Source organism: Trichomycterus rosablanca, chromosome 6, assembly GCF_030014385.1.
Source record: "Trichomycterus rosablanca isolate fTriRos1 chromosome 6, fTriRos1.hap1, whole genome shotgun sequence".
NCBI classification, from domain to species: Eukaryota; Metazoa; Chordata; class Actinopteri; order Siluriformes; family Trichomycteridae; genus Trichomycterus; species Trichomycterus rosablanca.
This window is the reverse complement of record NC_085993.1, coordinates 34,237,588-34,251,017: the sequence shown is the minus strand read 5'-3', so window position 1 is coordinate 34,251,017 and position 13,430 is coordinate 34,237,588. Positions and strand designations below refer to the sequence as shown.

General features: G+C 36.9%; 1 protein-coding gene across 1 annotated transcript in view; it reads right to left on the bottom strand.

Annotated features, from left to right (window-relative positions):
- Positions 1-13,227, bottom strand: part of nudt15 (nudix (nucleoside diphosphate linked moiety X)-type motif 15) — a 426,914-nt gene extending 413,687 nt beyond the window's left edge. The window contains exon 1 of the mRNA XM_062997741.1: positions 13,223-13,227. The gene's annotated coding sequence lies outside the window, so the exon portion shown is untranslated. The remainder of the gene's footprint in view (positions 1-13,222) is intronic.
- Between the last annotated feature and the right edge of the window lie 203 nt (positions 13,228-13,430).

The following is a 13,430-nucleotide window of genomic DNA, read 5'->3' as shown; positions in this document are numbered from 1 at the left end:
GAGAAACAGATGGACTACAGTCAGTAATTGTAGAACTACAAAGTGCTTCTATATGGTAAGTGGAGCTGATAAAATGGACAGTGAGTGTAGAAACAAGGAGGTGGTTTAAATGTTTATACATTAATACACAGATTTTTAAAGCTGTAATATTAAACAATCACTTGTAGACACTGTGTTATAAGAAATTTTATGTTTCTTTTTGTGTTAGGATTTGTGTTTAGCTGTGTGAGTCTGATACTGTGTGTACACAGACACCACTCAGCTTACAGCAAAGCAAAATGAACTAGAATTATTTTTATTGTTTTGTCAAATGCTAAAAGTTGTATAAAATAGCAGTACTGTGTTCACTAACACCCTTATAATTCAGCAGATGTTCCATTTTATCTTTTAGAAAAAGTGATCATTTTGTTTATAGTAATCGTTTCTCAGTTACTCATGCAGTGGAATGGTATGTTAAAACGTTAAAGTATTCTTTTAGTTCAAAAACATCCAGCATCCAGCATACATTTATACACCCGTTCCATTTTTTCCACCATACACACACACCACAACACCCACACATACACACACACACAAGTGAAACGGCCATTAGCTGACACTGTTCAGCAAATTTTCTGTAATTGGCATCAACATGTTTTGGATTTGTTTCTGACCTCATGCTTGTTTTCTTCTCCGTGTCTTTAAAGCTGTACCAGAGCTGCTGGTCTGAAGAAATTCGAAATGTCTGTCTGTGACCCAAAACCTGATGCTGGGCACCTAGAAAAAGCAGCTCCACATCTCATCAGAGCAAACCAACCCAGCTGCAGCTCTCGCTGTTTCTGACCTCTCCATGAGGAGCAACAACTAAAAATATGGACATACGTCTCAATTCCAGTGATTATGATACACAAAATATAGATTTATCTATACATAAAAATTATTCCCAATGCGTATAACTGCCAAATTACAACCATTATGTCAACAGCTAATCTGATTACAGCACTATAAGTCTGTCTCATCGATTTCAGGTCATAGACAGAAATATTATTGTATATTTTAAATTGGTTGGTTGCATTGCAGGGTTTTTTCTCTAGTTGTAAGCTATTTAAGCTTTTGCAGGTGAAATAAAGTTAAAAATATATGCAGATGCTCTCACTAATAACTTTTATTTTCAGTGCACCTGAAAATAAAGTCACCTTTAAGTATTTCAGTACAGGTTCATCCCCCAACCCCACAACCAACACAGTTTTAATTATATATAATTATACAATTTTCCTCCTAATCTAGTCGTATCCAATCACCTGACTGCATTACGCTTCCTCTCTGCTAATGCTGATCCCCACTGATGCTGATCCCAAATCTGGAGGAGAGCAAGACTGTCACACGCCCCCTCCGACATGTGTGCAGTAGCGACTGCATCTTTTTCCTGCACGAGGCGAGCTTACATGCGGATCAGCTTTGTGTATGGAGAGCCTCACTGTCCATTTTATCAGCTCCACTTACCACATAGGAGCACTTTGTAGTTTTACAATTACTGACTGTAGTCTATCTGTTTCTCTGCATGCTTTGTTAGCCCCCTTTCATGCTGTTCTTCAATGATCAGGACTCTCCCAGGGCCACTACAGAGTAGGTATTATTTGGGTGGTGAATCTGACATGGTGGTGGTGTGTTAGTGTGTGTTGTGCTGGTATGAGTGGATGAGACACAGCAATGCTGATGGAGTTTTTAAACACCTCACTGTCATTGCTGGACTGAGAATAGTCCACCAACCAAAAATATCCAGCCAACAGCACCCCGTGGACAGCGTCCCGTGTCCACTGATGAAGGTCTAGAAGATGACCAACTCAAACAGCAGCAATAGATGAGCAACCATCTCTGACTTTACATCTACAAGGTGGACCAACTAGGTAGGAGTGTCTAATAGAGTGGACAGTGAGTGGACATGGTATTTAAAAACTCCAGCAGCGCTGCTGTGTCTGATCCACTCATACCAGCACAACACACACTAACACACCACCACCATGTCATTGTCACTGCAGTGCTGAGAATCATCCACCACCTAAATAATACCTACTCCGTGGTGGTCCTGTGGGGGTCCTGACCAATGAAGAACAGGGTAAAAGCAGGCTATAAAAGGTATGTAGAGAAGCAGATGGACTACAGTGAGTAATTGTAGAACTCCAAAGTGCTTCTATATGGTAAGTAGAGCTGATAAAATAGACAGTGAGTGTAGAAACAAGGAGGTGGTTTTAATGTTATGGCTGATCAGTGTATGTAAGAGGTGTGAAAAAAATGCCCCCATTTCAAATATCTCATCGCATATTTGCAACACAAAATGCTTTTAGATCACTAAGTGCAGAATGATTCAGTTATCACAAATAGATATGTGCAGAAAGGAAGTTTTTTATTTGGTTACTCAATTAAATAGTTTACCAAATTTAATAAATAAACTACACAGCCAGACGTGATTTTCATGAGACCTGTACAATTTGAATCTCATTAATCTTAAAATGTATTATAAATATCATTAATGAAAAAAAGTACAGTTTGATGTTATATACAATAGATAGGACACAGGACAGGTGCAACAAACAGGTGTTACATGAGACCAAAACCAGTCATACAGTTATAACATTTCAATATGATTAATGATGTTTAATAGAAAATAAGAAAGAAAAATAGGTATGATTGATTTTCGTGCTTGATTGAAGAGTGGTCATTCTCAGTAAATGTATGTCTGAGGTTGGCATCTGTGAGAAAATAATTGATTCGTCCCTTTTGTGTCTATTAGCTTTGCTTCTGTCCTTCTGTACTGTAGATTAATCATCATTGGCTTAGCACTTGTGGCAGCGGCGTATTGATTATCTGCTCTCTTTTCAGCCTTAAAACCATTATAAATCCTGGCCGAAATTAGCGCAAATCTGGGAGTATCGATTTTCTTCTTTCATTTAGGCAGTGTAAAAACAAACAGTTCTAATGTCCTGGGTTTTGTGTGGGTGTGAGTGTATGATCCATCAGGTGCCTCTGGAGTCACATTACACCGCTAATGGTCTGAGTCGGCTTCATTATTGCCCTAATCCAACACGGTGAGCTCATTTAAACACAGTGACCAGATACTGTGGCTACTGTCTTTCTCCCACACACACACACACACACACACACACACAGCAAGTTCGAGGTTGAGAGTTCTACAGAGAGATATGTGGCTGTCAAGGTTTATTCCCTGTACCCACCGACCCCTTCACCATATCAGCCTCTGGCTCTTTTCTTCCCCAGACCATCCCTCTCTTTTCTTCCTGCGTTTAAATGCCATCAGAGAAAAGCCCATTCTCACGTTCGACCTTGAGCTCGGAACTGAACAGGTGCTTTAGAATTTGGCTTTTTATTCGTTTATTATTTATTTATTCATCCACTTCTAACTGATTATAAATATAACTCCATGTTTTGTAATTAGAGCTTAATGTACTTTATGGTAAAACACAGCTAACTGAGCAATTACTAAAATCAAAAATACTACTTGCATAATAAAAGAAAAGAAAGATGAAAATAAAGAGAGCAGAGAAAAGCTAAAAATAGTAAACAAACAATAATGGGTAAAACTACACAGTATCAAACAGTAACAAACAATAGGACTATAAAAAAGTATTGAACTTTCCCAGTTTTCAGATCATCAGACTTTTAGTATTAGACAAAAATAACCCACGTAAACACAACATGCTATGTTAAATTTATAATTTCATTACTGGCCATATATAAACAAGTAATTGTGTCTTAGCTACTAAATCAAAGAGTTAACCAAATGTATTTAACAGCTGGGTTAAATTTCACTAGCCACACCCAGGCGTGATTACTGCTAGACCTGTTAAATCAAAATTTTACTTATTTAGAATCTGTCTGGGGCAGCATGGTGGTTCAGTGGGTAACACTGTCACCTTACAGTAAAAAGGTCCTGGGTTTAATTCATAGGTGAAGCTGTCCAGGTCCTTTCTGTGTGTAGTTTGCATGTTCTCCCTGTGTCTGTGTGGGTTTCCTCCAGGAGCTCCGGATTCCTCCCACGGTCCAAAGACATGCAAGTGAGGTGAATTAGAGATACAGATTTGCCCATGACTGTGTTTGACATCTTACTTGTGAATTGATGAATCTTGTCTAACCAGTCTCTACCGTTTCTGTCATGAACGTAACCAAAGTGTGTGAAAAAAGATGTTAAAATCCTAATAAAATTAATAAATAAAACCTGTCTGCCAATGGGAAGCAGGCTAGACGGTTTTAAAAAGCTGCACATAATGCCACATGCTAAGAGATTTAAATACAAATGCAAAACAAAATCATTTATTTTATTTATATCATATATACAAGTATGAAAAGGGTTCCAAAGACATCTTCATCCAGGACTCCAGAGAATCACAGTGAAAGCCATTATCCACAAATAAAGAAAACCTGGAACACTGTGTACATTCCCAGGAGTGGCTGGCCTACCAAAATTTGACCAACAACATATAGACGACTCATCAGAAAGGTCACAAAAGAACCAAGACAAACATCTAAAGAACTGCAAGCCTCACTTACCCTAGTTAAGGTTAATGTACACTTATTCCACAATAAGAAAGACATGGGAGAGTTACAACATGCAAACCACTACTGAACAAGAAGAAAACATCTAGATGACCCTTTAAACTTTTGGGATAATATTCTGTAAACTGATTTGTTGAAGATGAAACTTTTTGAAAGACGTTATATCTGCCTCAAAACCAACACCATGTTCCATCATACGAACATCATACCAGCAGTAAAACATGGTGGTGGTAGCATGATCTGGGGCTGCTTTGCCTCCACAGGACCTGGATGACTTGCCATAATTGCTGGAACCATGAATTCTGATATCTATTCAGTACAAGCAGGGTGCATAAAGACTTGGTTTGATTAGTTTTGATTTAATGTGGAGCAACTCCAGTGGCCTGCACAGATCTCTGACCTCAGCTGCACTGAACACCTTCAGGATTAATTGAACCTGCAAGCTGCAAATGAGGGGGAGGGGATAACCTTAATATTAATACTCATGGTTTTAAAATAGGAGAGTGGTTAAGATAATGAACTAGTAATCCAAACGTTTGTAGCCAAGTTGCCAATGTTGGGTCCCTGAATAAGGCTCTTGACTTTCAATTGTTTGGATACAAGTGTCTTCAAAATGCCATACAATGTACAATATAAATAAAATGTTCAACACAGTCATGGTCAAGTATTCATATACTTAAAAGCAGAGGTGGAAAGTAACGAATTACATTTACTCGCGTTACTGTAATTGAGTAGTTTTTTTGTGTACTTGTACTTTTTAAAGTAGATTTTACAACCAGTAATTTTACTTTTACTTAAATTTGTTTTGTATTAAGAATTGTAATTTGCTACATTTGAAATAACATCCATTACTGAGTAAAAAAAAAAAAAAGCTAAAAAAAAAAAAATCGCGTCTAGTGAAAAGTCGCATTTAGTGAAAGCCACAACACTTGTAACCTTGACTTGTTTTGAGTTATGGATTTGCAGGATGACTGTTGTTTGGTATTTGTTGGTGATAAAAAAAGGCTGGTTTATAGAATCCACAATTTATGCCAACTTCAGTGGTTATACAGTTTGAAAACGTTTTATGGGATGGTCTGTACTAAACTGACACATTACACATCCCTAAATGTTTTAAATGTTGTATCAACATGTTTTTTTTGTCTTGTGTGCATTACACAGGAGAGACACCCCCTCCTTCTGTTAAAAAAGTAACATTTACTCTGAGTAAATTTTAAATGAGTTACTTTTTAATTTTTACTTGAGTAGATTTTTAGACTAGTAATTTTACTCGTACTTAAATAAAAATTCATTAAAGTAATAGTACTTTGACTTGAGTACAATATTTTAGTACTCTTTACACCTCTACTTAAAAGCAATTGCAAAAACAATCATGATGATTCCTTAATCTTTTGGAACTTCAGCCTCCAGCATTTAGCCATGGTTTATTAATTATGGTAGTATGATAATGTGAGGGTTATTTGGGAAGAGATTAATCTCTCAGAAAATCTTCTGAAAGAATGTAAGGCCATCAGTCTGTATAAATAGGTTGTAAAGCAGAACAATTATCCAGATTATTTAAAAAAAAACTAGTATCTCAGTGGCTGAAAACATTATTTAAATTTTGAAGTGGCCTAGAGAGTCCAGACTTAAATCCAGTAGAGATGCTTTGACGCAGCAAGCTGAGCATGCCTAGGAACGTGTCAGGTTAAAAATGTATTTACAGAGATGTGAAAGTTTAATGTTAAATTGTTAAATATTAAATTATAGAATGTGTTTAGTTAAGTACAGCCTTTTTACAAGGCTAATATTTCGATTTAGTTACTAAATTGCATGTTTTAATGTTTAACACAATGTGTTGTGTTTTTCTTCACATCTCCTGTGTGAAATAAAATGTTTTGTTTATTAAGGCAATCACAAAAAGTCCACTTATGGACTTAAGTGGACAAAGGAAATGACCACTCCGTTTCCTACAGATAATTACACGGTAATGCTTTTATGCATAATGGCTGCTGAATGATAACAAGCAAAGCTACTGAATATGCAAATCCATTCTCAGACTCTTAAGCTCTCTTAATTAGCATACCATCTGAATTCAGTTACTGTGCTGAATCGAGAGGTCAGTACGTGTGTCACTGCTGTAAGTGTGCGTGTGTATGTGTGTGTGTGTTAGAAGATAGAAAATGAATATAATACTGATTGTGTGGAAGAGAAAGAGAAAATTAGAAAGTCAAGTGGAGTTGACCAGTGTTCCCTCCCTGCCCCCTCTCTAGGTAAAATTAAAACTCAATGCTGTCAGAGACCCAATTTTAATATTGCACACAAAGGCCCTTAGTTGCATTTGGTTAAATCTGATCATACACTTTGCAATCATAATTTTACTTTTGGTTTCATCATTTATCAGTTTCATTTAAGGCATATTTGTATAAATCACATATGGTTTGAGTGTGTGCAAATGTTATGGAACCACTTGAGGGTAGAAAATGTTTTTATGTAACGACATATCTAGAATATCATAGTAAAAAAAGTTATGAATAGCTATATACAGTGGTACCTTGAAACTCAATGTCAGTTGGTTCTGGGAGTGGCATTGAGTTTAAAAGGCATTGAGTTTACGCGTTTTAGACACTTTCAAAAAAAAAAAAAGCTGATTCTCACAATTTCTCAGAACCTCGAGCTATAACACAAGTTTAAAAGTGAAACAGAAAAAAAATCCAGTTAAACACAGATACATGTGGAACTTTCAGAGTGGATATTAGTCATTCCACACAAATACAGATTCGTCTCATATTCGCACTTTGATGACGTTTTACTGCGCCGCTCAAACGAAGTGCTGAACAAAGCGACTGTTCATTGTTAATTTGAAATTTAAAAAAATTGTTTTGTTTTTTAAGAAAAAAGGTGAACATGTTGAGTTTAAGGAAAATTTTGAGTTTAAGGGTACAAATTTCTCGACAAAGGGGGTTGAGTTTCAAAGATTTTAAATTTAGGGGACGTTGAGTTACAAGGTACCACTGTATTTAAGAATTGCTGAGATTTAATTCGTATTTCAAACTAACCAGCTAAAGCAGAGGGTTACATAAACCATAACACTTTTCAATTTGTAATTTGGCAGCTGCTGAAGTTGTTCGGCAGTGTGCCACATTAAGTCATGCCCTTCTAAATTGTCATTTTGGTCGGCAGAGGGGGCATGAAGTCAGTTTCTCTTGATTTCTCAGTTTCTCCTGTGCTTTATTAGTATATATATACAGTATATATACAGTGGGGGAAATAAGTATTTGATCCCCTGCTGATTTTGTAAGTTTACCCCCTTACAAAGACTTGAACAGTCTATAATTTTTATGGAAGGTTTATTTTAAGAGAGAGACAGAATATCAACAAAAAATCCAGAAAAAAAACATTAAATAAAAGTTACAAATTAATTCGTATTTAATTAAGGGAAATAAGTATTTGATCCCCTACCAACCAGCAAGAATTCTGACCCCCACAGACCGGTTATGTGCCCATGAGGCACACAAATTAGTCCTGTTCCTGTATAAAAGACTCCTGTCACAGAATCAGTTTCTTCCATTCAAATCTCTCCACCACCATGGGCAAGACCAAAGAGCTATCAAAGGACATCAGGGACAAGATTGTAGACCTGCACAAGGCTGGAATGGGCTACAAGACCATCAGCAAGAAGCTTGGTGAGAAAGAGACCACTGTTGGTGCGATAATTCGAAAATGGAAGAAATACAAGATCACAGTCAATCGCCCTCACTCTGGAGCTCCATGCAAGATCTCACCTGGTGGGGTAAGAATGATTCTGAGAAAGGTGAGGTCAGTCCAGAATTACACGGGAGGAGCTTTTCAATGATATACCCTTCTGTATAGGGGTGGGTCACGTCTTGCTGTTGAATCGCTAAAGCCTTGCATCTGCAGTGCAAGATGGTGTTAACCCACCACCACCAAGGTAATAGAATACTAATAGTAATAGTAATAGTAAGATAACAGTAAGAATAGTAATAGTATAATAACAGAAACTGAGAAAGTGGATAGAACAGGGATAGCACAGGATTGAGAACTGCTTGTCACAATATGACAGGCAGGAAAAAGTAAAGATAGGGAACCCTTAGAACCAGGACCATCAGTGCATCCAGCAGAAAAACTGTGCCAATTTAGGTATGCAGACCAGATTGATCCCCTGTGATGACCAAACAAAAAGCCAAGGGTCTAAACTTTTTAACAGATCAATAAGGTCTCTACACTAATCAGAACAAACTCCTTTACTTAAAAGGGATGTGAGCTCTTTGGTACAATACCAACATATGTGCAAACATTTATTTATTCATTAGGATTTTAACGTCATGTTTTACACACTTTGGTTACATTCATGACAGGACAAGTAGTTACTGGTAACACAAGATTTATTAGTTCAAGTCTTTTAATATCAAACACAGTCATGGACAATTTTGTATCTTCAACTCACCTCACTTGCATGTGTTTGGACTGTGGGAGGAAACCAGAGCTCCCAGAGGAAACCCACGCAGACGGGGCGAACATGCAAACCACTCTACCTGGGGATTGAACCCAGGACCTTCTTGCTGTGAGGCGACAGTGCTTCCCACTGAGCCACCCTATGCGCAAATACATTCTAATATTACTACACAATGGAACATACATGTGTTTTTGCAATACATTTTGTTGAGTCTTTTTTGTGAATCTGTGATAACGTAGGGATAATGTGAATGTGTGACATTAACTGAATCGCAAGAAATGTGTATAAATGTATATCTTATAATATGGCTTTATTTTGTATCTCTTTTTTTATAATCATCTTTGTGGCTACCAGAAAGCACATCTTTATATTGTATTTATATAATATATAATGTTTTATACTTAAAACTTGCATTTCTTTTTAAATACAATTTAATAAATACCGGTCATCACATCTAAGCCATCAAAATTTTTAACCTCACCTCCGGTCACTGTCTATGACAGAGTTTGGAATGTTGTTCCATGTAAACTGCTTCCAGATTTTCGGCTACTCTTAAATCTTTGAGGATAAACACTGCACAGGCTTGATCAGTCAAATATGACTTCCTCTGAACATACATAGTCCAGTTAATAAAGAAGAAAGTCAAAACAGTGCATTTTTTAAATGTTTTATAAACATTTGAAGGCTCTGAGTAATTCCCCTAAAAGTATCTCAGAATGCATAATATTAAAACATTAAAAGATCCAGTGTTTAATAATAAATTTACAAGTGTGATTCAAATGCACAAAAAGCTCAAATGTCTTAACTTCTTTAACCTCATAGATCCATTCCCAAGGACCATGAATATACATGATATGTAAATTGCTGCCATATCTCCCTGCCATCCTATATACTATCCTTCCATTCACTACCCTGGTTGATCTATGCTATGAACATAGCATGCAGTTCTTTTATTCTATCAAACGCATTAGACTGATTGGTAAAAACTAGGGCTATGTGATTAACGCGTTAAAATTAGAGATTAAAATTTTTAATCAAACGATGTTTTATTGGGCTGTGTTTGTGCCACTTTAAATATGTGTCTTTGTGGTAATTTGGGCTGCTTTTACACAGCAACATTGTGTTTATACTGTATAGCGATAACACAGGTCATCAGTGAGAAATCATCACTAGACAAAACTACAGTTATTTGATCCAAGTCTTTTGACGCTTTAATATCATCTTTGGTCAAAGCACGCATTTGTCTCGCCAGGCGTCTGTGCGCACGAATACGCATTACAGGCAAATTGAGCTCAGGCAACTTTATTTGGGAGGAATTTGGATGGAAAACCCATGGACTATACACGTTGTGGGAACATTACAAACACTGTTGTTAAATGGATCGCAATGGACTGTAGACACTTTAACAAAGTTAACAATATGGGTCTACATGACGCTGCAAAATGTTTCATTGCAGTACCCTGTGAACACCTGTTTCCAGTGGCAGGGTTATGGACAGATCTTCCCTTTTGCCAGATAATGTGAACAGACTTGTCATTTAAAATAATTGGCTTAAGGATGGGTGGCTGTTAACAACTCTATATAGACTCTTTCTAAAGATCATTTAGATGTAAAAATTTTATCATAATTGTATAAAATTTTTTATTAGTAAACATTTTCCTGCAATAAAAATTTGCATAACTGTTCAAATTTTGTTTTGTTATTTTTGCAGTCGATTAATCACGATTAATTTGGTTCTTTAATCACGATTAAAGTTTTAATCGGGTGACAGCCCTAGTAAAAACACAGCTCTGTATGATTCATCCTAGGACTCACTCCAAAGAAGACTACTGTTTAAACAACCTTTTGCATTTGTGCTTACATTTCTCCTATTTAATCTTACAATTCACTCCTCACAAATACACAACTTCACCAGAAGTATATGAACACCTGACCATGTGTCGATTTGACAGCCTATTCAAAACCATGGTCATTAATGAGTTTACCCCAACCCTTGCAGCTATAATTGCTTTCACTGTTTTGGGAGGACAATAGAGCATTTGTGAGGTCAGGCAATGATGTTGGATAGAAAGTCTGGCTAGCAAAATCATCCCAAGTGTGTTCAGTGGGCTTAAGGTGAGGGGTTTGTGCACATCATTAAAGTTCCGCCACACCAAAACTGTCAAGCCATGTCTTAACTTGTTCTGTGCACGGAGGCACAGATATGCTGGAAAATTATTTAATAATTCTTTTTTGTTAGTGTTTTATTTACATATTGTGTTCACATGAGCGATGACTTGTTTGTGGTTAAGTCTGCTCTGGTAATGGTGAAGCTTAAATTGGTTCATGTTTAATAGTGAATGAGGTGTCAATAGAAGTACGAAGGTTGTTTTCTTAAAACCAGTGTCATCTGCCAATATTTTGGAGTTTAACACGTCAACCAATGAGTAAATATGGCCCAAACAAGATTATTTAAATACAGTTTATTTTTACCCAAGTATTTAGACTCTAAGTAAGCTCAACCAAATGGTTGAGAAGACCATTAAATGGTTAGGTGCCAAATTGTTTGATAGTAGCCTTGAGCAAAGTGACATCAGCATTTAAATCTACAGTATGCAAACAAAGCCAGTAAACAAATTGAGGCCTAAAAACTGCATTCAGTTACCAGTAACTTAAAAGAATGATTTACCGTTCCATTTAGAGCCTTATAGAAATGATGCCAAAGTGTTTTGAACAGTTTGAACTGAAGGGTTTGATAAAAAAAAATATCTTCATCGGCCAATTCAGACTGAATTGTTAGACAACACAATTGTCAAATCACAACATGGAATAATGAAACCTTTGAAGTATGAATTATGTCTCATAGGGGGTGAGGTTAAACCTTCAGAGACTTATAGAATCTATGCCAAGGTGCACTGTGTCTCTATTATTAAGATAATTGATGTTGACTTTGCTGTGTCTATTTGTTCAATATGGGAGATAAGCACTACAGTAATCAGCATCTGGTTTACTCAACAACAATATACTGCTGCAAGGCATCGTATAGATGCGCAAGTTGTAGGGCAAGCCGTATCCTAGTGGTTAAGGTACTGGACTAGTAATCAGAAGGTTGCTGATTAAAGCCCCACTACTGCCAGGTTGCTGCTATTGGGTCCTTGGGCAAGGCCCTTAACCCTCAATTGAACTGTAGCCAATAAGTCACTGAAAACAGAATTTTGTAAAATCATGTTGTCACATATCTGTATTATTCTTATAAAAATGTTTTCCCCTATCTAGAATAATAAAACTGTGTGTGTGTGTGTGTGTGTGCATACTCATATACATAATGAATAATTACTGAACACACATGCCCACATACACACACATGCACTGATGAGCATCAAAACCAATATTAATTTTATTTGCAATTACCAGCATATTTTATCACTAAAGTTTAATTGCCTCCATAAAAGAAAACATTATGCAGCAGGATCTATGAGGCATTATAATCAGCAGACACTTTCAGCACTGAATAGAGAAGGTAATTATTATCAACTAGAGCAAAACATTACACTCTACCAATCAAACTGCAGTGCACACACACTCTTGTGAGGTCAGGTACCGATGTTGGATGAGATGGCCTGGCTCACAATCGACTTTTTAATTCATCCCTATGTTTGTCTAGTGAGGTTGAGTTTAAGGGCTCTATGCAGGGCACTGGGGTTCCTTCACACCATATCACAGGTGTCCACATACTTTTGACCACAAACATAGTCAGGACCAAAAATCTGAGACCACTGGTAAAAAGCTTCTATTTTACATTTTGTCATTACAAATTTCAAAGATTTTCAACAACTACTTGAAGACTAAGGAAACTCAAGAAGGAGTTTTGACTCTAATTCCACAGTCACCTGATCTAAATGGGTAATTTAAGAGCAAGAAAGCCAAGTATTCAGTAGATTCAGTAGCATTACAGGATGATCTTTATATATTGTGAAATCATGCAGGGATTACATGGGTCATCAGATTTTCAGTCATCAGAGTCAGTACCAGCTTGAGAGCATGCTGTCATTACAGCAAAGTTGGAACAAATACCAAGATGTTCTAAAATTCATGTACACTAAAAAAAAAATCAACATTTATCTCCTTGACCTGTCTTTAAACTCTACATTTAGCAAATCCATTTATTCCCTCCACGCACTTCCTCCTCTCACCCTTTTTAATAATTGAATTCTGTGGCTCATCCGATTCAAAGACCTTGACTAAGTGTGCCGCAGAGAGTCGTGAATGTGGAAAATGTGGGCTGAAATGATGAAAATATTAGGGTTGCCTGAAAGGTTAGGAACAGAAAAAAGTGATTATGGGTTTTGAGTAGTAAAATCTCCACCCCCTCCCAACACAACGACCAGACGTTAGGGCGGCCTAATGAGGCCCAGTGTGAAGACGCGGCTATAATTTCATACCC